The sequence below is a fragment of the Glycine soja genome, chromosome 3, assembly GCF_004193775.1.
Source record: "Glycine soja cultivar W05 chromosome 3, ASM419377v2, whole genome shotgun sequence".
Taxonomy (NCBI): Eukaryota; Viridiplantae; Streptophyta; class Magnoliopsida; order Fabales; family Fabaceae; genus Glycine; species Glycine soja.
Window position 1 is genome coordinate 5,006,281 of NC_041004.1, and position 22,690 is coordinate 5,028,970.

Consider the following 22,690-nt stretch of genomic DNA (forward strand, 5'->3'; position numbering starts at 1 on the left):
GAATCTCAGCCTGCATCAACTAAAAGAGACAAAGACAGTTTAGGTGGGCAATGTTGCCAAACCAGAAATGAATTATCACTAGCTTGAGGCTCCAAACTTAATTAGCAAGCCAATTTGCACAGACCACTACTAAAAAAAAGGCTTTCAACATCGCTCCATTAACATCGGTTATTTCAAAAACCGATGTTAACGAAAGTGCGGTGATATTTTTGTAATTAAATGGAGTTACTTAACATCGGTTTTAGCAAAACTGATGTTAACTATTTCATGTTAACATCGGTTATTTAAAAAACCAATGTTAACATCATGTTAAGATGAATATGGTAACATCGGTTTTGGGAAAACCGATGTTAACTTCATAGAGTTAACATCGGTTTGGAGAAAGCCGATGTTAAGGAGTTGATGTTAACATCAGTTTTTTAAAAAACCAATGTAATCTATTTGATGTTAACATCGGTTTTTCCAAAACCGATGTTAACTATATTCAGTTAACATCAGTTATCCTTAAAAAACCGATGTTGTTATGTTTATAAGTTAAAACTTGACATTTCACAACCCGCGCGCTCGAAAACCTTGTCCTCCTCCTTCCTGAAATCGCTTTTCTCTTTTTCCTCCTGCCTCAAATCTGCCGGAAACCGCTCCTTCAACACCCACATTGTTTTCAATAGTGCCGGAAACCCCTCGCTCAAACCCACAGAACCCCCTACACTGTTCTTCGAAGTGTGGCTCGAAGAGAACCCTACATACACTGTTGGTACTAGGGTGCTGAAACTCTCGTGGGTGCTCAAAGCTCAAAGCTTTCTCCGTGAGGTACATAGGTCAACTTCGTGTATGCTAAGTTTCCGTGGGTGTTCATGTTTTATTGATGATAATAATAATAATACGTCTTCAGTTGCAGTATTGCTGATTGAGGTATGAGGAAAGCTTCAAGTTTCGTGTCATTTTGTTAGATCTCACTGCCATTATCACTGTTTGGGTTCGAGGTAAGCTTTGTAGTATAGTTTACTCTTTTTCACTGCCATTGTCTCTGTTTCAGTGGGTGTTCACTCTTTTTCATTGTCACTGCCATTGTCACTGTGTGTAAAAGTAATATAGTTTACTAAGATATTACCCTTAAATTTTCAATAACTTACATAATTATAGCTCAAAGGGCTAATTATCAAGATAAAATTCTAATTTTGATTGACCTAAGATATTACCCTTAAATTTTCTATACAAAAGTATATTTTTTTTTTCATAAAATAAGTTAATTAAACACAATCTCTTTTGTTTTTGTTCCTTTTTCTGGTTCATCCTTCTTATCTCGTGCATCAGTGATCCAACTTTGAGTTCGGTTGGACTGAGACCAAAAATTTGTCTTACAATCATATCTGTAAAAAATATTATTGGAAGCATGCTTAAGTTGCTTACGAAATCCATACCTTGTTGTTCATTGAATCTCAGTTGAGTCAGTTCTGCAATCTCACTCAGAAACAGTGGTTGTGCGAGCAGTACAATGTATGTCAAGATCTCTACCACTGTTGGTGAATGAGCCAAATCTGAACAAATTGTGGATTTCTCTGGCTTCTACCGTGGTAATATGCTCTTGCAATTTCTTTCGAAATTGAATTGGGACCAATTGTACAAATTATAAATATTTTGCTTCAATAGTTATTTTCACAAACTCAAGTGTTGTCCAGTGAACCTTGGAATCTGTGAAGATTTTTCTATAAAATTGTTTGAGTCTAGTGTTGCTTTTTCCGAATACATTACTATCAGCGTTTCAGATACTTCTAGAGAAACAAAACGTTAAATCAATATAGACTAGTTTGTGCCAGTAAGAGTAAGAGCACATTTGTGTTGATGTGCCTTGTTTTCTTTGGGCATCTTTCATGGCAAGTTTTTCCAGAGACCTTTGCGGTTTCAATAGGCTTGAACATCATTTGTTGATTTGATTCAATTGTCTCTTAACACCACTTGACAACATAAACAAAGTGTGTTTTTTTGCACTAGAAACACTGTTAAAAATTACAGGAAACTGAACTGCCAATACAGTAGAAAAATCTGCTATACTGCAAATTTTGTCAAATTCTTGAAAATTCCCAAAGCTCAAATTTACCCCCATCACATTAACAATCACTGATACAAGATGTAGAATTTCATAAATAACAGAAAATAAAATATGTTGACAAGAATCAAATTTAAAAATAATATTGCAAAAAGGAAAAACTTGTCCAGAAGCTTGTGTGCAAACACTCCTCCTCCTCATCTGTTGTGAATCCACCACAAGAGATTAGTGAACGAATTCCCATCATCAAAACCTGTCAACTTTCTAATATTCTGCAATGCTGTTTTCTTATCATAAATTCCTTGCAAGGCATAGGTCATCCCCTTCCACCCTTGACTACTTAAAAAGGGCACTGTCCATTTCACAAGCTCCTTCACATAATCAGCATCAGAGAACAATGTCTCAGTAATAGGCAACAAGGGTAGCACTTGGATTCCAAGCCTACACTCTCTACACGTAGCAGGGGCCCACCATAGTTTACTATCCCTCTTGTTAGCCCACAGAACACCCACTATTCTGTTATCTTTTGCAAATTCTTCTTCATACAAGTTGTCTTCTGCTTTCACATGCCACCAAGTTTGTGCAGCAAGAATCTCCAACGCCACCAGGGTTGATCCAGTGTCAACAAGACTTGAGTCACCATATGCCAGACCCAGCAATGCTGCTGCATAGTATGCATTCACTGCTTCACTTGTACTTTCTTGATTCCTTCCATCTTCAAATTCACTGCTTCACTGTTTTGTTGAATACATACATTGTTCAATTTCAGATTAATTATAATAGAAATGCTAACAATACTCTCTGCTCTTTCTTTTAATAATTAATAATAATAAATAAAATATCCAAAGATATAAAATTAATTTAATGATCGAAAAAAAAATTAAGTGTTAAAAGAAAAAGTAGAAGAGATAGTAGGTTCAAATTGTCGTAAGATTCTAACATAAAAACTAACCATCCCCTATTCTTTGGTGCACATATTTTTTAGTTTTGCCCTTTAACTAATACTAGAAACTATGTTACGTGCAAACACAGGGAAATTGCTGGATTCGGGACTAGCACCTCCAGAATGCAAGGAAGAAGAAGAGAGAAAAAGGCACCGAAGGAAAGGAAGCTTGTATTTTGTTCATTCATATCCCTCAATGGTTTACAAATGCTTTTATTTATACCACTTCCCTAATAATAGAATTTGTCATTTTGTATAAAGGAAATATTCTAGAAATCATTGACAATTTTGCAATTTGTATTCCATTTTCACAATCCAGGTTAGCTCCCATTCACGCCACTATTCTTCATACGTGCACCACGCAAGTCCTTGAAGCAGGCTTGCGGTTTGCACCACATTTTCTGCTAGTTGAGCATGGAACCCGTGTGTTTGTTACCCCTGTGCCTCCTTCTACCTATCAAACTACTTTTCAATTACAACAATTATTATCAAAAACTCTTCAATCATGAAAGTTATTTATATCTCTTAAATCATATTTTTATTTTTAAAAATCAACATATACGAATTCAAGTAACGGAGTAATTAAACCAAATAAAAATATTGGCACAATTAACTAATTAATCAGAAAACAAGAAATAATTACCTGACCCCAGCCCACCCCCAATACCTAGGAGTGTCTCCCTCTCCCCAAAAAACTGTGAGACTCCTGGCAGAGAGCAAGTAGCCTTTTTTCCTCTTCAATTGTTTATCAAGTGAAAACTGCTCCTGTTTAGTGGAAGAAAACGTAAAAGCTGCCCTTATTAGCGTCGGAAAAATCCATCTCAAAGCAGAAATTGCCCTTATTAGCTTCACAGCAAAGACAGAAATCCACGTCAAAAACATTAACAGCGTGTTTTCAATTGCCTCCCCAGGGTCGAAGCACGTTTTCTCAACAACCCTAAGTATTCTCCTAACCTTAAGCAATGTCTCCTCTGATCTCTTGCCATCTGAGCTTGCATGTCGATGGCAAATAGTTTCTCGAGCTCGTCGAAAAACCGGTCCAGTTTGTCCTTGTAACAAGCCCTAGTCACAAAGTGTAGCCACCGGATTTTTGAACAATCGAAAACAAGCTGTGTCCCCTCCTCCATCTTTCTGATAAACGATTGGAGTTCCTCCTTCGGAAGCTGCAACTCGTTGTTTTGCTGTTCTATCTCCTCGATCACCGGAGATATAGCTACTAGAGTGGATATTGGAGGTGCACCAACGATGATTTGAAGCAAACCGTTTTGTTTTTAAATTCCAAAATGGTTCTCAGCAACTCGTTGAACACAGCTCCCACTGTTGCTTCTATTAGTAGTGTCATGATATTCACAACAGAAACACGCACCCACAACGATGAAAACAAGATGAAGAAATGAACCTCTCTTTATAATATATAGAGTCAGGTTAAACGTAATGTTAAAAAGGAAGTTTCTTGGAACTCCATTTCTATCCTGTTTACTTTACGAACTTGTAGCTAGGTATACTTGTTTGTATTATTTACTGACTTGAATATATTTTAATTATTTATTTAATTTCCTGAAAAGTTACTTGACATCATTTTATTACAATTCAAAGATTTATGATATATCAAATACGTTATAAAAATTCAAGTGCAACTTATTCAATATAGTTAGATGCGAGATGCAAAATCTTGTTCCACCCTCCAACACCAAGGATAATTAATAGTTAAGTGTGAAATAGTATGCGTGTGTCTATATATATATATATATATATATATATATATATATATATATATATATATATATATATATATATATATATATATTATAAATTTTTTTATACAATTATCTAATTATAACATATCATTTATGTGATAAATTTATTAATTTTTTAAATAATTCAAATGACAATTTACAATCAGATGACCGTGTTAAATTATTTTATACCATCAATACATAAACATTAATCTCTCTCTCTCTCTCTCTATATATATATATATATATATATATATATTAAGGTTGGTTGAAATTATCTTATTTGCTTAACATATATATTAAAATGTGTCATTTTTAATGATATTATTGGTCTATATTTTATGTAATATATTTAATATTTTTAAATATTTGTATATAAATAGCTTTTATCTATTATGTCACCCAAGCCTATGAAAGGTTAGCGCGGGTATGCTAATGAGTAGCACAACATGTATAGTTTGCCAAAAGCCTAAGAGCATCTCTAATGGGATTCTTGATTGAGCTCAAGAACCCCGGTGCACTAAAACTATCATTAGTGGCGGATCTAAGACCCTGAGTTAATTGAGACAATTTTAAAATATATAGGACCGTGGGTTCAAATATATAGGATTAGAGGGAGCAAAATAAAAAAATTTAAAATACTTAATAATAATTTTACCAAGTCAGGGGGTGCACCTGCACACTCTCATATATATGCAGGTCCGCCACTAACTACCATTATTCTTATTCAAGAGAATTTCGTGATGAAGGTTGAATTTTAGGAGAAGAACTCCTAAAAACTCCTCTTTTTTTTCTGTGCAAATAAAATCTAAGAATTCAAATTGAATTTTACCACTAGAGCAAAAAATGATAGAAGTTGTTGCATTCTATATAGCATCATATGACCCATAAAAAATAATCCAAGAATCCAAAATGGATTCTTCAACCAAAGATGCTCTAAGAATCTCAAAATTTCTCACTTAAGAAACATAACTATCAAATTAATATACTATGAAACAAGTTCAATCTTTAGTGATTTACTTGAGACAAACTATATGCACTACTGGCATAATAGACTTTAATTCTAAAGAGCAATACAAAGACAACAAACATGTTCCAGAAAAAAGCTTCCTCAAAATGGAGGCTACTTCAATCTAGAGCACTCATGTGAAGTGTATTGTATAACGTGTCTCCTTAGGTCAAAATGAGAGCTTTTTATTCATGCTTGAAGCACGCCCCCCTTCAATTTTTACAAGTCGAGGTCTTTATGTTGTATCAAAATGTTCAATCATATCCAGCAAATGTTGTCGTGCCATTAAGTTTATGTTAGTTGTCCCTTCATGATGACTAACTGTTGTACCATAAACAATTCATTAATCCCTTACTTTTGCTAGCGAGAAAATTGTTGCTGCAGTCCACTGTAATATCATCTGTTGCAAAAAGTTTTGCAACCATATTTAATGTCACTACCACTCTTAACGCTTTTGCAACAAAAACTTCTGTTACTTGATAACTGTGAAAATTGAGTTTAATTGATAATCAAATTTGATTAAGAATGATTAGAATTTCTTTATTTTACTGTTATTTTTAATAGAATAATGAGGATTTTAATATTATTTTAATTCTTCTTTCAAGTTTTTAATTTCTCTTCCTCGGTAATCTAGATTCCATAAGATACTTCTGGAAATGCAGCTATGATCTTGTTTTTTTTTTTTTTGTATTTTACCATTCTATATATTTTATATTAGTGCTGTTTATTTTCTTAAAATTATCATACATAATTATATATGCTATATACTTGTTGATAGGGAAGAAGATAGAAGCTGGTTTTCGAGGACCAGGGCCTCCACATAGAAAAGAATAAGGGAAGGAACAGTGTTGTATATTCCATTGATTGATGCTGTTATTACATAGTATTATTTATACTGATTTCTCAATAATCGAATTTGTCTTTTTGTGCTACAAAATATCAGGAAATGATTAAGTTTGTCTACCCCTACATGACCAGCATCATTCTTCCAGATATGGTGCACCTGCTTGTTTCACACCTAATCCTTGAGGTAAGTGGGCCTTGTTATTGCTCTCTTGGTCTTGTTTTCTAATTGCAGCCTTGCTTCTGTTGCTTGCTTGCTGCATTCTCATCCTCTGTTTCTGCAACTGGTTCCTTTGCTACGCTATCACTTGTGGTGCTATTTTTGGCTTTTCCAGTCTTCCCAAGTTCCCACTGATTCAAATTCCAACAGTTCTGCAAATAAAATTGAAGAAGAAGCTAGAGCTGGGAAATACTCAAGTCATTCTCTTGAAAAAGTTGCTGCAATGATATGCAACAAAATATCACTATACGAAGTCAAGGTATGGTATTGTGTTCACATGAACATTTCTCCCATGAAAATATATATTTTCTGACTTTGTAATCTCTTTATAGTATGCATGGAAAAATAATTTTCTGATTTTTTTCTCTGTAGTGTTATATATTATTTTTAATCACATTTTCTTATTTATTTAGTTTGTTTCTGATTTGACATCATGTGAATTTGGAGATTTGGGTTAGAAATGTTTTTGGAATTTTCCTGGTTAGAACTTGATAGGTCCATAATGAAGGTATATAAAAGGATAGGGAAAAGAGGGGGTGGGGAATAGAAAAAGAAAGGACAAATGGGCCTTAGAAACAAGACCTGCTTGTGTATGACAGCAGAAAGAATCAGCCGTACAAGTTGCACTTGCTGAAGTGGAAAAGGAACATAGGTTGGCATAATGGAATGGATAGCTTGTAAGGAGAGTGTAGAGGCTGAGACTAAGTTCTTCCTCAGGAAAGGGAGGGGGTCTGGGTTTGTTTTTCCTAATTACCATTATGCAAGATCTGGCTTGTATCTGCCACTCCCCTTCTCTCTGAGTCCTATTTTTCTTACCTGGAAGCGTATTTTTTTAATATAAATATAATATCATGGGGATATCTACATGTCAAAACTTAATATAGTAGATTAGTATCTATTATTTATTTATTTTGTTGGTTTTATTTAGTAAAAATCACCCACTTTTCTTTCTGCATACATCTTTGACATATATGTAAGGACATTGAAATCTTTAATTCATTAATATTATGTTCTTAGAGATCAATTAGCATGTGTTCTTTCTTTTATTCTATGCATAAGGGTTAACCAAAATTCAAACTCTAGACCATTTGGTTAAGAAATACAAGTCATTACTACTTGTTGATAATTGCTAAATAATTGTGAATTAATAGTAGAGAATCAGTCAAATTTTGGCTTAAAATTAATTATTTAGCAGTTATTTGTGATTAAATGTTAGAAAACTAATTAAGTTTGAATTTCTAGCCACGGATATCAAAATTGAAGGTACAACAAGCAAAAAGGCAACAAAAATTGAAGAAAAAGAAGAAAATCTAAAGGAGGGTCCGCTCAACACGCGCGCTTAGCGCGCTAAGCATGCAAGCAAGCACAGGCGCTAAGCGAGGCGTTAAGTACGAAGATGCAGGATTCGTTACGTGCACTAAGCGCGAGGCACACGCTAAGCGCGCAATCCAATAGAATCACACGCTAAGCCTGCAGCACGCGCTAAGCGCACGATCTGAACACGTTAAGCGCGAGGTGTCGCGCTAAGCACGAAGGCCCAAAGCCCATTTCTACACCTATAAATAGAGATCCAAGCCAAGGGAGAACGTACACCTCGCCTCAGAGCACTTCTGGTAGCGAGCATGGAGAGCGAAAGATCTATTGGAGCTGATACATACGGATGTCTGTAGACCAATGAGGACACCATCACATGAGAACAACAGGTACTTCATACTCTTCATTGATGACTTCTCTAGAATGACATGGGTATATTTTCTAAAAGATAAATCAGAAGTCTTTGGAGTATTCAAAAAGTTCAAGGCCCTTGCTAAAAATCAAAGTGGAAAATGGATAAAAGTACTAAGAAGTGATCACGGCAAAGAGTACACCTCTCGCGAGTTTGAAAGATTTTGTGAGGATGAAGGCATTTAGCGGAAACTTACAGTCGCATATTTTCCTCAACAAAATGGAGTGTCCGAGAGAAAGAATCGCACAGTTATGGAAATGACTAGATCGATGCTCAAGGAGAAGAGACTACCTAACACATTCTGGGCTGAAGTAGTCTACACTGCTGTTTACATACTCAACAGATGTCCAACTAAGTCTGTAAAAGACAAGACTCCAATTGAAGCTTGGAACGGGAAGAAGCCATCAGCAAAGCACCTAAGGGTCTTTGGATCTATATGCTACATTCATATTCCAGATGTGAACAGGCACAAGCTTGAAGACAAGACTATACGAGGTATCTTCCTTGGGTATAAAAATATTTCTAAGGGCTACCGTGTCTACAACTTGCAAACTAAGAAACTCGTCATCAGTCGAGATGTTGAAGTTGATGAGTACGCTTCTTGGAATTGAGATGAAGAAAAAGTGGAGAAGAATGTTCTTATACCCGCTCAACTACCTCAAGAAGAAGCTGAGGATGAAGACCCAAGTGAACCACCTTCACCTCCACCACAACAACAAGATCAAGAACTATCATCACCAGAGTCTACTCCAAGACGAGTAAGATCTTTGGTGGACATATATGAAACCTGTAACTTGGTCATACTTGAACCTGGAAGCTTTGAAGAAGTGTCAAAGCAGGAAGTATGGGTCAAGGCAATGGAAGAAGAGATACAGATGATCGAGAAAAACAACACATGGGAGTTAGTAAATCGTCCCCATGGAAAAGATATCATTGGGGTTAAGTGGGTCTATAAGACAAAGCTCAACCTTGATGGCACCATACAGAAATACAAGGCGAGGCTAGTAGCTAAGGGTTACTCACAGCAACCCGAAATTGACTACAATGAAACATTTGCACCAGTAGCTCGTCTTGATACCATAAGAGCTCTAATAGCTTTTGCGTTACAAAAAGGATGGAGTATCCATCAACTAGATGTCAAATCCGCCTTCCTTAATAGCATACTTGAAGAAGAGATCTATGTGGAGCAGCCACAAGGATTCGTGTCTGAAGGCAAAGAAAGCAAAGTGTTAAGACTAAAAAAAGCACTCTACGGTTTGAAGCAAGCACCTCGAGCATGGTATAGCAGAATAGATCAGAATTTCATGGATCGAGGATTCAGGAGGAGCAAGAGTGAGCCTACACTTTACATCTAGTCTCAAGCTACACGGCCTGAGATAATGTATGCTACAAGTCTTCTATCAAGATTCATGCAAAGCCCAAGTCAAATACACTTTGGAGCAGGAAAAAGAATTTTGTGGTATCTACAAGGAACAAAAGAGTTTGATATATGGTATACTACCGAAACCAACTCAGAATTACTTGGCTACACCAACAGTGATTTGGCAGGTTCGACAGATGACATGAAAGAGTACCTCTGGATATGCTTTCTCACTAGGATCGAGAATGTTCTCTTGGGCGTGAAAGAAGCAAGCTACAGTAGCACAATCAACAACAGAAGCAGAGTACATTGCAGCCGCTGAAGCAATGAGTCAAGCTATATGACTTCATAGGATACTTGAAGACATGGGAGAAAAACAAGATGAGCCTACTAAAATCAACTCCGACAACAAATCAGCAATTGCAATGGCAAAGAATCCAGTTCATCACAGCAGAAAAAAACACATAGAAATCAAGTATCACTTTATCAAAGAAGCTGAAGCAACTAAAGAGATCAAACTCGACTACTGCAGAACAGAAGATCAAATTGTAGACATATTCACGAAGGTATTACTAAGACCAAGATTTGAAGAATTACGAGCTATGCTCGGAGTCACAGAAATTTGCATCAAGGAGGAGTGTTGAAATTGCTACAAATTTCTAGAATATTCTTAAATATAGTGTGTATGAATATGGTAGAAAAATCTAGAACTATAATGTGTATGAATATGGTAGAACAATTTAGAACTATAAGTGTATGTATAAGATAGAACTATCATGATACTAATCTATCATGAAAACTCTAGAAAGACCTAAAGTAATGTAGAAACATTCATCACCATTGAGAGGTTGGTGACTTGAGCCTATAAATAGGCAATTGGTATGTTGTAATTGATAATCCAAGAAATCAATGACATAGTCTTCTTTCTAAAACAATTCTCTAAAACTATCAACTATCAACTATCATCTAATAAACTACCAACAAGGCCAATATGAGTGCTCATTTTTTTGGAAAATTTAGGTCACCAGGATAATTTTGTTTTGTCCAGAGTTGATTCCCGTATTAACATGTAATGAACCTATAATAAATGTTTGTTTTTGTTATTTTAAACAATATAAGAAACACAAAAACCATATTAACGTCATCTAACATAATTTTTTATGCATTAGAAAACTTAAAAAAGCAAAGCAAACTAAACACGCGTACACAATCTAATAAGAATCTCTGCCTGCATCTGCTAAAAGAGGCAAAGACAGTTTAGGTAGGCAATGTTGCCAAACCAGAAATGAATTATCACTAGCTTGAGGCTCCAAACTTAAATTAGCAAGCCAATTTGCACAGACGTTGCTTTCGCCAGAAAGTTGATTAATTGAGTTGATGAGGGTAGCATGAGGGTGAAACTTGCTGGTTCCTTCTAAGATGAGTTTAAGAGCCACTGTAGAATCATACTCACAAACTAAATCCCTAAGCCTAGATTGCAGACATGACAGAGACCATAAAAGATGGCAAGGAGTTCACAGCCTTGAGATTGGTACACAATCTAGTCCACATGATCCTGAGTATCCCGAAATCCATTGGCCAAGAAAGTTGCTTAAAATACCACAATAACCAAAAGATCCATTGATTAATTTCATATTTTTTTCTTCCTTAAGAAAAGCTACACACATATTAAGTAGTATAAATGCAAAAGTTTATTGAAAAATGCTAACCAGTGTCCTCATTTTCTCTTATGATTTTCGTAAAAAATACTTTTTTCTATTAGTTTCTTAATCAATATCTTAAAAACAATGGCTAACAAGACCCAAGTTTCTTTCAACGTTCTTGGTGTCGTATAGACATAGCTCCACCTCCTTGTTTTCTTGTTCTCTCCGTTACCGTTAAAAAAGTCACCTAATTCAACATCCATCCACCATCGTCACTCTCCTTCGGATATTGGACTCTGAGCTTCCTACTAGCAAGTTCATAATTCTTGAATCTGTAACCTCTCCGATAACCCCAATGAACACCTCAAAGGGCATGTTCTTGAACCCGTAGGCACCATCACTGCTTTCTTTAAACACAGGGTATGCCCCGTACAATGTATTTGGGGACAACATCCCAGTTTTGATCTTGCCCAGGATTTTTAGCCAGGACACACTAACGATTTCAGTCACCTCCGAATGCCTGCGTAAAACAATAACAAAACAAATTAAATACATACATAGTTATGTTGAATCAGCCATGTTTTGTTAAATTCATACATTGTTCAATTTCAGATTAATAATAATAGAAATGCTAACAATAATCTCTCTGCACTTTCTTTTAATAATTAATAATAATAAATAAAATATCCAAAGATATAAAATTAATTTAATGATTGAAAAGAAAATTTAAGTGTTAAAAGAAAAAATAGAAGAGATAGTAGGTTCAAATTGGCTGCGAAGATTCTAAAATAAAAACTAACCATTCCCTGTGATGCACATATTTTTTTTAGTTTTGCCCTTACAACAATTATTATAAAAAATTCTTCATTCATGAAAGTTATTTATATCTCTTAAATCATATTTTTATTTTTAAAAATCAACATATACGAATTCAAGGAACGGAGTAATTAAACCAAATAAAAATATTGGCACAATTAACTAATCAATAAATTAGAAAACAAGAAATAATTACCTGACCCCTGGAACAGTCCACCCCCAATACCTAGGAGTGTCTCCCTCTCCCCAAAAAACTGTGAGACTCCTGGCAGAGAGCAAGTAGCCTTTTTTCCTTTTCAATTGTTTATCAAGTGAAAACTGCTCCTGTTTAGTGGAAGAAAACGTAAAAGCGACCCTTATTAGTGTCAGAAAAATCCATCTCAAAGCAGAAATTGCCCTTATTAGCTTCACAGCAAAGACAGAAATCCACGTCAAAAACATTAACACCGTGTTTTCAATTGCCTCCCCAGGGTCGAAGCACGTTTTCTCAACAACCCTAAGTATTCTCCTAACCTTAAGCAATGTCTCCTCTGATCTCTTGCCATCTGAGCTTGCATGTCGATGGCAAATAGTTTCTCAAGCTCGTCGAAAAACCGGTCCTGTTTGTTCTTGTAACATGTCCTTGTAACAAGCCCTAGTCACAAAGTGTAGCCACCGGATTTTTGAACAATCGAAAACAAGCTGTGTCCCCTCCTCCATCTTTCTGATAGACGATTGGAGTTCCTCCTTCGGAAGCTGCAACTCGTTGTTTTGCTGTTCTATATCCTTGATCACCGGAGATATAGCTACTAGAGTGGATATTGGAGGTGCACCAACGATGATTTGAAGCAAACCATTTCGTTTTTAAATTCCAAAATGGTTCCCAGCAACTCGTTGAACACAGCTCCCACTGTTGCTTCTATTAGTAGTGCCGTGATATTCACAACAGAAACACGCACCCACAACGATGAAAACAAGATGAAGAAATGAACCTCTCTTTATAATATATAGAGTCAGGTTAAACGTAATGTTAAAAAGGAAGTTTCTTGGAACTCCATTTCTATCCTGTTGACTTTACGAACTTGTAGCTAGGTATACTTGTTTGTATTATTTACCGACTTGAATATATTTTAATTATTTATTTAATTTCCTGAACAGTTACTTGACATCATTTTATTACAATTCAAAGATTAATGATATATCAAATACGTTATAAAAATTCAAATGAAAGTTGATGCAGACTTATTCAATATAGTTAGATGCAAGATGCGAAATCTTGTTCCACCCTCCAACCCCAAGGATAATTAACTAGGATAATTAATAGTTAAGTGTGAAATAGTATATGTGTGTCTATATATATATATATATATATTAAATTTTTTATACAATTATCTAATTATAACATATTCTTTATGTGATAAATTTATTAATTTTTTAAATAATTCAAATAATAATTTATAATCAGGTGATCGTGTTTTTTTAAATATATTAGTTTTTTAAATAAGTCAAATTATTTTATACCATCAATGCAAAAACATTAATCTCTCTCTCTCTCTCTCTCTAATCAAGGTTGTTTGAAATTATTTTATTCGCTTAACATATTAAAATGTGTCATTTTTAATGATATTATTGGTCTATATTTTATGTAATATATTTAATATTTGTATATAAATAGCTTTTATCTATTATGTCACCCAAGCCTATGAAAGGTTAGCACAGGTATGTTAATGAGTAGCACAACATGTATAGTTTGCCAAAAGCCTAAGAGCATCTTTAATGGGGTTCTTGATTGAGCTCAAGAACCCCTGTGCACTAAAACTACCATTATTCTTATTCAAGAGTATTTCATGATGAAGGTTGGATTTTAGGAGAAGAACTCCTAAAAACTCCTCTTTTTTTTTCTCTGCAAGTAAAATCTAAGAATTCAAATTGAATTTTATCATTGGAGCAAAAAATGATAGAAGTTGTTGCATTCTATATAGCATCATATGACCCATAAAAAATAATTCAAGAATCCAAAATGGATTCTTCAACCAAAGATGCTCTAAGAATCTCAATATTTTCTCACTTAAGAAACATAACTATCAAATTAATATACTATGAAACGAGTTCAATCATTAGTGATTTACTTGAGACAAACTATATGCACTACTGGCATAATAGACTTTAATTCTAAAGAACAATACAAAGACAACAAACATGTTTCAGAAAAAAGCTTCCTCAAAATGGAGGCTACTTCAATCTAGAACACTCACGTGAAGTGTATTGTATAACATGTCTCCTTAGGTCTGAATGAGAGCTTTTTATTCGTGCTTGAAGCACGCGCCCCTTCAATTTTTACAAGTCAAGGTCTTTATGTTGTATCAAAATGTTCAATCATATCCAGTAAATGTTGTCGTGCAATTAAGTTTATGTTAGTAGCCCTTCATGATGACTAACTGTCATACCATAAACAATTCATTAATCCCTTACTTTTGCTAGCGAGAAAATTGTTGCTACAGTCCACTGTAATATCATCTGTTGCGAAAAGTTTTGCAACGATATTTAATGTCACTACCACTCTTATCGCTTTTGCAACAAAAACTTCTGTTACTTGATAACTGCGAAAATTGGGTTTAATTGATAGTCAAATTTGACTAAGAATTATTAGAATTTCTTTATTTTACTGTTGTTTTTAATAGAATAATGAGGATTTTAATTCTTCTTTCAAGTTTTTAATTTCTCTTCCTCGGTAATCTAGATTCCATAAGATGTTTCTGGAAATGCAGCTATGAATGTTTTTTTTTTTTGTATTTTACCATTCTATTAGTGTTGTTTATTTTTTTAAAATTATCATACATAATTATATATGCTATATTCTTGTTGATAGGGAAGAAGATAGAAGCTGGTTTTTGAGGACCAGGGTCTCCATAGAGAAAAGAATAAGGGAAGGAACAATTGTATATTCCATTGATTGATGCTATTATTACATAGTATTATTTATACTGATTTCTCAATAATCGAATTTATCTTTTTGTGCTACAGAATATCAGGAAATGGTTAAGTTTGTCTACTCCTACACGACAAGCATCATTCTTCCAGACAGTGGCGGATCCAAGACCCTAAGTCAGTGGGTGCAAATTATAACAAATAAAATAAGTGGATTCAATTATATAAATATAGATGAAATAAAATATAAAAATATAAGATTTTATTTACAAATTTGGTGAATTTTAAAAAATGAGTGGGTGCAAGTGCATACCCTCAGAGGTCCGTCACTGCTTCCGGATATGGTGCACCTGCTTGCTTCACACTTAATCCTTGAGGTAAGTGGGCCTTGTAATTACTTTCTTGGTCTTGTTTTCTAGTTACACCCTTGCTTCTGTTGCTTGCTTGCTGCATTCTCATCCTCTGTTTCTGCAACTGGTTCCTTTGCTACGCTATCACTTGTGGTGCCGCTTTTGGCTTTTCCAGTCTTCCCAAGTTCCCACTGATTCAAATTCCAACAGTTATGCAAATAAAATTCAAGAAGAAGCTAGAGGTGGGAAATACTCAAGTCATTCTCTTGAAAAAGTTGCTGCAATGATATGCAACAAAATATCACTATACGGAGTCATGGTAATTATTGTGTTCACATGAACATTTCTCACATGAAAATATATATTTTCTGACTTTGTAATCTCTTTATAGTATGCATGGAAAAATAATTTTCTGATTTTTTTCTCTGTAGTGTTATATATTATTTTTAATCACATTTTCTTATTTATTTAGTTTTTTTTCTGATTTGACATCATGTGAATTTCGAGATTTGGGTTAGAAATGTTTTTGGAATTTTCCTGGTTAGAACTTGATAGGTCCATAATGAAGGTATATAAAAGGATAGGGAAAAGAGGGGGTGGGGGAATAGACACTAGTACAAAATGCGCCTTCTAAGTCGGTTCTAAAAGACCTTTTAAGACGGTTTTGAACCGTCTTAGAATGCAACGGCTTAAAATGGTATTGCACTTTCTACATCGGTTGTTGAACCGTCGTAAATAATTACTTTTTCTAAGACGGTTATTCAATAACCGTCTTAGAATATTTATTTTACAAAGGCAGTTTTAGAGTTTAGCTGACTTAGTTACTATTAGTTTCTAAGACGGTTATGTGAACAACCGTCTTAGAATACAATAGATACTAAGACGATTTTCATCCCACCCATCTTAAAATGGCGTCCATAACATCAAAAATTTAAGACGGTTATTCAACAACCGTCGTAATATATTTGAGATTCTAAAACGTCTATTTAGACAATCGTCTTAAAATAACTTTTTTGAGCTTAACTTTCTACAACGGTTATTCTTGTAACCGACTTAGTATTTTGATTATTCTAAGACAATTGTTTTTTATTCTTTTTTTGCTTTTTTTTGGATTTTTTTATTTTGGTTATTAAATAACCGGCCTGGAAATATTATCACATGTTAAAATTCACAACAATTTATAAACCATCAGAAATAAAGTTACTTTTTGATATAAAAATAAAGGCTTTTCCTTTTTCACTTTCTAAACCATCAATCATCCAACATAAACAATAATATTGTCAACCTATTATCGAGCAACTATTGGGAGAGGGGAACAACTACTATTAACTCCAATGACAGCCAAAATTGCAAAAACTAGAGCACATAACATTATATTTAAGAAGGAAAGTTTGAACTAGTTGGTGCACCATAACCACCGGAACCATGACCAAAACCAGGCCTTCCACCAGGACCACCCTGCAATCAGAGTTAAAACATATACATATAAGGAAAACTTGACATGTCAAAGTAGGCCATCACAAGAACTAACTTCTACAAATTCATTATCAAAATCAGGACAATGCTACTTCAAAGATAAACAAGAATTTGGCTTTAAATCATCCAAATAAATTTGCAACTACAGTCAACATTATTTAGACAAAAAGTCACTGGCAACACCCCTACCGCCTTCCTAACAATATAAAGAAGGTCATAAAAATTATGAAAGATACACAAATGATATGAAATAAATTATGACTTTTTGTAATAATTTAACCAATTCAATTGCAAAGAGAAATAAACCAATTAATGAAAATTTTAGAAGTAAAAATGAAGGTATCCATTGGCCCCCCCATCACACACAAAAATAACCGCGTAAAATGATTAACTAAGCAATGAATGTGCAAAAAATCTCGACGCTGCAATGAATGTCCCTGTTGACTATCCTCAAAGAATGAAAAGGGCAAAACTTATATCAAAGTACATCCAAATGAAAAATAAATTTAATCATACACCTTTTAATTAAATTAAAGCCTTAGTTCTACCTAAAAGCTCACGTGATGCACAAATTGTTTTTTTTTCTTGGTGAAATGATTAGTACGGAAATGTGTTATAATGAGAAATATGTAGTGTGTGATGGTGTCCACTTTTTAAGGAAATAAAAAAAATGTTGGTGGTTTGAAAATACTCCTAGTCAAGTAAAATATATTTAAAAAATATATATTAATTATAGGTTTTATACAAAAGGCATAAACACTTAGTCAAATAATTTATAATTTAATTATATTTTAAAATATTTTTTAAATTTACTAATTTATTGTAACCACTGTAATATTGGATCTTTAATGGAATCTTAAATATTCTAACCACTAATAATCATTTATTGATAAGAATTAAATCAAAGATTTACAATTTTTCCACGTAATATTCTAACCAGTGTATCAAAGATTTATAATTTTTCCACATACTAAGACTCATTTGATAGACTAATAAGCAGTCTAATATCATACTTAAAAAATTATAATAAAAAAATCAAACAATATCTTAAAAAATTCCAAAAAATAATGAATGATTTAGAATTTTTCTTTTAGCATGAAATTCTACTCGTAATCACCATTTTGCAATAAGGAAATAAACAAACAAAAAATTGCTTGGAAGATTAGTCACAGGTAAGGGTATTAAGAAATTGTCACCAAGAAGAGAGAATTAAGCATCGAAAAAAGTAATTGAATTCTCGAACAGCAACGCTCGAAGTCTCGATCAAGCACATACACCATAGTAATCAACATCAACTTATTCAGAATCAGGCAATTGCAAATTTGCAATAAGAAAATTTTAATAAGGAATTAAGTATTTAAAAACAGAAATAAGAAATTGTGAGAAAGCATGGTATATAAAAACTGAGAAAAGGAAAGCAACCAGTAAGCGCACCACAAGGAAAGCGTGAGTTCAAAGGGATTTGAAGCTCCACCCTGTAGTCAGCAGGAGCTCCACCCTTGTCACCAAAATCACCACCAGGTTCGCGTGGACCTCCACATACTCTCTGGATTTGAAGCTCTGCATCAGCTTTATCACCTACAGATTCGGCACATCAATCTTTGGGTGCACAAAACAAATCAAATTAGGGCGAGCATAAGCTGATTCCACCATTATTACCTATGAAAGAGCTAAGAGGACCAAGTTCGTTCAGATACCATGGTTGCTACGGTGGGTGAAGCGGCAAGGGAAACAAGCTCAGCTGCGGCTACCACAATATGCGCGATATAAAACCCTAATGGTGCTTTCTTCCCATTTTATAATAAACTTCTCTCAATGAGTTACAGCTTACGTTTTGGGCCTATACATGGCCCGAGTATTGGCACGTACCCGCGAAGCTGAAGTTACATTGTGTAATATTTTTCATCTTCAAATAACACAACCAAATTCTGATTTAGTTGTGTATTTTTTTTATAAATATTTTGACTAATTTTAAATGCAAGTTATATTTTTTAAAAAGAAATAAATTAAATTTTGATATAATTTATGATTTTTCAATTTTTTTAAATTAAAATTAAATTAATTAGATAGAAATTATCATTTATAAAGTATCTAAATTAATCATTACATGAGTTGTCTATATTAATAGTAATCAAATCAATTTATGATATTATTTAGTATCATAATTATTAGTGTAGCTATGTAAATTGGACTATTTTCATAAAGGTTACTCCAAATTTAAAAAAATTGATTCCTAAATCCATCATTCCGTGTAATTATGTAAATTGGACTATTTTCTTTTATGAATATCCATTAATTATTAGTGTGTATCATTTATATTTATTTATTTTTAACTTATTTGTTACCATTAAACACGTGGATGTATTGACATATAATTTTTTGTTCTATCCACTTCTCAAGTGTTGAGTTGAACATTGAATAATTTAGTTGAATATTGATTTTTTTTTACAAACTAAATGCATTTTTTTTATAGAAAACAATCCTAATTGAAAATGAGAGCATTACTACGTGCAACAAAATTCTTTTTTCGAATTCGGCAACATTTTTCTTCCAAATGTTGAATACAAGTGTATATTTTGAACTCGAATTTGAAAAGCTAGAATAATATTCTATGACTTGATTTAATGCTCAGTAGAATAAACCATGAATACTTTTGGACTATCATGTTATAGATATACCGCTATATAAAGCAGATATAATTTTGGTAACTATTTTTGGTTTTTATTATTTAAAAAATATAGAGCTCTTCCCGTTTACTAGTTTTGTTGATAATTTAATTTCTAACAAGAAAATATAACTGATCACTCCATTTGTTTATATATAAAAACAACTTGGAGGACTAGGCCAAAACCCAAAGGGAGCTAGAGAGCTAATCAAACATGCAGGAAGGAAGAGAAACTTTATATAGTGGTATATCTATACAAGGGTTGTCTTTCCACAACCTTGATCAAAGTTGCAGATCTAATTAAAATAAAGAGAAAATTGGAATTGATAGGTAATAAATTGGATATGTCACTTTCTAGACAAACCTAATTGATCAAAGTGGGACCCTTACCACACATATTAGGTCCTGTGGATCCTTACCACACATATTCTTCCCTAATTCCATCTTGAAGTAACCATTGTCACCCCAGTTGCTTCCCCGTGAATTTTTAATGATCCAATACGGAACACCATCTTCAACTCCATACCCAATAGCAAGAACAACATGATTTACATCTTGCCACACAAATTCATATTTATTAATGTCCCATCAATGAGTGTCTTAATCCTCTACATCTTAAATTTGAATTATCGACATGAAAAATATATCTATTACAGATGCCAACAGTTATAAATATGCATTGAGAACAGCAACTTTGATTCGAGATAACCATAAGCTCAACACAAACAACCGATGAATTGAACTTGTAGCTAAATATTTTGTTCTGAAAATTGCATTAACACTGGATTGAGAAGGGGGAGCTATTCTCTTGCAGAATACTCACCATGGGCGTGCTACCACAAATGGTACTAGTCTAAACTCCATTATTGTAGAATCGGAAGTCCTTCGCTACCTCAAATGCCACACTAACTGGCCGAACAAAAGCAACCGCTTGTTTCAATTCATCCTCAGCACCCTACACCCAAGACAAAACTAAAACCATTAGAAAAACCACATATAGAAGCAGTTGAAGTACGAATGATCTGATTCTGCCATGTCTCCCAAGAGTCAACTGTAATGTTTCAGTTATCCACACACATCAAGCAGAAGCAAAAACCTATCGATCAGTTTAATTACCAAAGTGATATTCATAGAGTCAATGACTTGAACAACAACGTTTTTAGCTGTAAATTTGCAGACACCATCTTTTCCGGTGTAGGGATATGCTTCCTCTGTGTCAAGGCCACCATTGTATTTAATGTATTCAAAGGCTTGGGATGGCAAGCCACCATTACAACCAAAGTTATTCAAAGCACCGGCACAATCCACTAGCTGCTGCTCAGAAAGACTGATACTCTTCCCAAAGGAATGTGCGTAAGCTGCCTCCAATGCACCAGTTGTGCTGCACATGACAAGTGCTGCGGTTAGAAGAATGATAAATTATAATATTTTACTCATTCCAAACAGTTTCTCGGACTGCAGTGATGGTTTAATCATATATGAAAAGCCAGTTGTGTAGCATGGCAGGAAATACAACTCATACAACAAGTATGCCAATGCCACATTCTACTTCTATGCAATGCAATCTCTATATACTCAGTTACATGATCAGATATTCACATCATTTTATTCCAATCACAATTCCCTTGTACTGGTTCCCATTTTCCAAAATGTGCATTATTCAGTTGACGATTGAAGTTCATTAATTACACGAAATGAAGCAGTAACAGATAGAGTCGGCAAAACTACCTCGTCAAGAAGAACAGCATCGGTGAGCCTGTGGTTGCCTTTGAGTGTGGCAGAGCAATTTTGAGGAGCGCCGAGCTTGTGTCTGGTGAACTCCTCCCAAGTCCAGTCAGCAAAATCTGCGAGTCCAGAATTTACAATTTCACATTAAGTCAAAATCGAAGTGAGGATGAGAAGAGAGTGAAATAGTGATTTGAGGCACATACGATTGACGCCGAGCGTGTAGGTGAGAGACCTCCTGTTGGTGGATCTGATGAGTTTAAGATTATCAGAGAAGATCTGGAAGCCGTTGCGGATCTCGTCGACAGAATGGTAGCGCTTGCCGTGGCGACAAGCGAAGCGGGCGAAGGAGAGAGCGTGGTGGCTCTGTCCGATCACGTCCAGCACCTGCGACTCCAAGTCCGACGCCAAACGGATAGGGTTGGCATCATCGAAGGTGGAGGAACAGCAGATTGATGATTTTCGACCGCAAGCGCGTCTCGGGCACTTTTATCTCAAGGAACGAAGACGGTCATGAACAGAGACGTCGTTGTCTTTATGCAACATTATTACAAAATTGCCACTATGTGCCATTCTAAGACGGTCCCCCATGACCGTCTTAGATATCGCGACGTAAAATTCATTTATAACTTCGTTAATTACAAAAATGCCACCGCGTGGCATTCTAAGGCGATTCTATAGAACCGTCTTAGATTCTGTGTCGTAGAAAACTGTTTTTCTAGCAGTGAGAAAAAGAAAGGACAAATGGGCCTCAGAAACAAGACCTGCTTGTGTATGACAGCAGAAAGAATCAGTCGAACAAGTTGCACTAGCTGAAGTGGAAAAGGAACATAGGTTGGCATAATGGAATGGATAGCTTGTAAGGAGAGTGTAGAGGCTGAGACTAAGTTCTTCCTTAGGAAAGGGAGGGGGTCTGGGTTTGTTTTTCCTAATTACCATTATGCAAGATCTGGCTTGTATCCGCCACTCCCCTTCTCTCTGAGTCCTATTTTTCATACCTGGAAGCCTATTTTTTTAATATAAATATAATATCATGGGGATATCTGCATGTCAAAACTTAATATAGTATATTAATATCTATTATTTATTTATTTTATTGGTTTTATTTAGTAAAAATCTCCTACACCATGATGACTGATATTTCTCATGAAACAGAGAGAAACATAGACAATTTAGAAAGTAATAAAATCAAAAAGTTTAAAAACCTTGAAGGAAAAAATGAAT

The 22,690-nt window shown here is 34.5% G+C and overlaps 1 long non-coding RNA gene and 1 pseudogene across 1 annotated transcript; both read right to left on the reverse strand.

The window, feature by feature from the left end:
• Window positions 1–16,781: 16,781 nt before the first annotated feature.
• LOC114406002 lies at window positions 16,782–18,854 on the reverse strand. The gene is made up of 3 exons (XR_003665320.1): window positions 18,736–18,854; window positions 18,511–18,654; window positions 16,782–17,058 (listed from the first exon to the last, which is right to left on the reverse strand). It is a non-coding gene; the product is annotated as an uncharacterized LOC114406002 (long non-coding RNA).
• Window positions 18,855–20,038: 1,184 nt separating this feature from the next.
• On the reverse strand, window positions 20,039–22,405 carry LOC114404843 (annotated as a pseudogene).
• Between the last annotated feature and the right edge of the window lie 285 nt (window positions 22,406–22,690).